Source organism: Bactrocera latifrons, unplaced genomic scaffold, assembly GCF_001853355.1.
Source record: "Bactrocera latifrons isolate USDA-ARS-PBARC rearing strain unplaced genomic scaffold, ASM185335v1 scaffold_53, whole genome shotgun sequence".
Taxonomy (NCBI): Eukaryota; Metazoa; Arthropoda; class Insecta; order Diptera; family Tephritidae; genus Bactrocera; species Bactrocera latifrons.
In genome coordinates, this window is record NW_017537190.1 from 34,417 (window position 1) to 37,857 (window position 3,441).

The following is a 3,441-nucleotide window of genomic DNA, read 5'->3' on the forward strand; positions in this document are numbered from 1 at the left end:
CATCGGTTCTGACAAATGAGCAGCTTGAGAAGAAATGGAGTGTGAAAAGTTTGAGATCAGTATCTCAAAGACTGATGGACTAGTTCGCCTATATACTGACTGACAGACGGTTTACGGTAATTCARTTTTGTCAAAAACACAAGGCTGCGAGTGATACAAAGCATTCAAAGACGGTGGAGAGGTCGTTGAAAACATGACCTTCGACATCTTCAAATAATAAAAATATTAAAARAGTAAAGGATATGGTGCTAGAAAATTGTCGGACAGGAGTTAGAGAGATGCCATGATAGCTCGACATCTCTCGCRATCTTTGTGCGAATTTCGCTCCCACATTCATGGAGTGCATTATAACTGCCGATCAGACATCGGTATATGAGTTTGACATGCAAACAAGTCAACAATCATCGGAATGTAGGGGAAAAAAACGACCCGAAACCAAAAAATCTGTGTGATGCTCATATTTTCCTGCTTTGGTGCATCATGAATTTGTTTCTTAGGGACAGACCTTCAATAAGGTGTTTTATTTGTCCGTATTGAGGCGTTGTTTGCGTGAGAACAGCCGTCGAAAATGGCCGGAATTGTGGAAAAATAATTCATGGATTTGACACGATGATAATGCTCCATCGCAATGTTATRAACTTCGTGGCGAACTTAACRTACGCTGTTCAGGGTATAAAAATATAAAGTGTGGTTATGTGATTTKCCCAGTAAATACTTGCATATGTATATGTATATGTAATGCTTGTATGTGTATATGCAATAATTTCATACTTACTTAATATAATCGGCTCGTCGTATAGGCCATCGGCTGAYAGAGATTTCTCATATAAAAATKCACTCACCTCAGGCTGTGGCGCCATTATCGCTTGCGGCGGAGTTGCAACACGATCRTCTAAATTTCAAACATCTTCGGTGAAAAGTATTTCAGAATTAAATATATTTAATTAAAAGCGGTACAATATATGTACAAAGCGGACAAATATGTAGCAGCAGCGGTACATAGAATAGATCAGTAAGAGTCGAAGTAGACATTTTGAGTTCAGAATAAAGTGAGCAGTTAAAATTAGCAAATAAAATTAAAAACAAATTTATTGAAAATATGTGTTTTTATAAATATATTATATAATTCATAGTCAAAGCAAACTTCATTTTGAATAAAATAAAAATTTTATTCGATAATCCATAAGCCAATAAAGAATAGAATGTAAATACCCGTTGTYAGCAAAAAATATCATTAAAAAACAGTTACAAATGCATACGTCTTAGGATACGCCAATCTTTCCCCTTTCTCGATATAAYTGGAGAGAATTAATCTCAAGGTTACAAAGTTTTTACAGTCACAATTTTGTTTAATAATTCTAGAATTCAAATAAAAAATTAAAAAAATGTGTATGTAAGAACGAGCATTTGAATATGTATGTATATACGTGTTCCTATGTAACATCTAACCTTGACTAATAGCGAACTCATGTAAAAGGTTAATTAAGCCTTGTGTCCTAAATATTCGCACTCGGTTTAGAAACTGGTTAATGCACAATATTCAGAGAATAAAAAAATAGGTTATCAGCAATATTAATTGCACATATTACAGGSGAGTAGTCATATGCGTATATAATGTTTTTATGACATCGGAATTGTTCGCATTTGCATGAGACTCGCGCATCACCTAAGCACTCAGTAGATGATCATAACACCTATCCAAAAAAAAAAACAAGAATAAAGATTAGAACAAGACTCAGCGGTCACTCAACTTCAATAAATACTATATTTGACTTTTTAATTTTTTTCTTTTTTTTAATATAGTACGTGTATTCGAAATTGTTTTGGAAGTAATGAATTAATTTAGCGTAARCGTAAACATTTTTAGAAACAGGTCGGCAAAATAAACAAATGGTCCAAGCAGATAAGTGTGTCAATAAATGTTCTTTTGCTATTAATAAAAAAAAAAAAACAAAAAATTCATTTTAAGAAACAAAAACGAACGTGTGAATTAATAAATTGGTCTAATAACAATTTGTATCGTATAATTATACTTCTTGTGGCGAGTTTAGGCTAGATCRAGAGAAATCAGCTGGTCAATATATTTGTTAATGTTTTTATGAATACATCTCTAATTTATGTGTAACATATTTATATTTTTTTGTTTAAAATAACATATAAAATCCATTATGATTTTCTCTTTTGTAACATATTCACTAATAGCGAATCATTCGCCTTTTTATCATATCACATATGTATGCATATTATTGATTTGAAACATTTAAATAGCGCTGCGTGTTCAATGCATAACTTCATATAAAATGAGGTCACGTCACAATACACATAACAAATGATATTCGAAGAGGTCACATGACATCACATCGCATTATGCTTATTAAAATCATAAACTTCCAACAAGTTGTCAAATAAGAACACGATGTTTGAGTTTAGAATTAACTTTACAACGGATCATATCGCTTACCAATATATGACACCAATTTATGAAACGTCAAACCACATTATATCGTATAACAATTGTTATCTGAATTCTCCTCTCATATAGCGCACAGGAGTAGTATTGTGTATCTTTCATCATTTATATATCATTACATCACATCGCAAAATATAATCCTATCAAATCATGCTTTATCGCATTTACAAAGCAGTAATTTTTTTCTACATCACATCACATCTATGAGAACTAGCATCCAATCAAAATATTCTGCACTACATATTATTTCAATCATATCAAACATAATGACATATCGTCGTATCACATCTCGTATATTTCAAATATTTTACAACATATCCAATACCAGATATTTGCATAAGAAGCAAAAAATATGCTCACTTATTGGGTCACATCATATCAAACTGTATCGTATGTTAAGTTGTCGCATCATACATTCTCGCAAATCATGTCATATTATCATATGAAAAACGTTACAGTATATAAAATATTACTATAAAATTAAATCAAATCACATCATCTCATATTTATCCGTTTCTACTCATCACATTACAGTGAAAGTATGTGATAATTTACGAGGAAGATTTTAAGGTTTGATAAAAAAGCCAAATTAGAATATCTAAAAGTCTAAACAATTTTCAGTTTTACTCAATGAAAATCTAAAAAAACACTATTCAAAAATAGATTCACAAAACTTCAGAAAAAATACCGCCAAATTACCAGAAATTGGTACTATCGATTAGTGGAAGTGTATGGGAGAGAACATCTACGTTAAAGTTATTTTCTCAAAATACGACATCAATTTAGGAATCATAAAGGAATTTGTCAAAGGGTCGGACTTGGAAGGATATTGTCTTAATAACATTTATAGCAAATTTCCGAAGCTTGGTATGGAAATGTTGAAAGGTGGACTATTTGTAGGTGTCCTCCTCAAGTACGACGATATCTAAAAAGACAGATTTTGTCAAGGTTATGTTGGCAGTCATAACTTC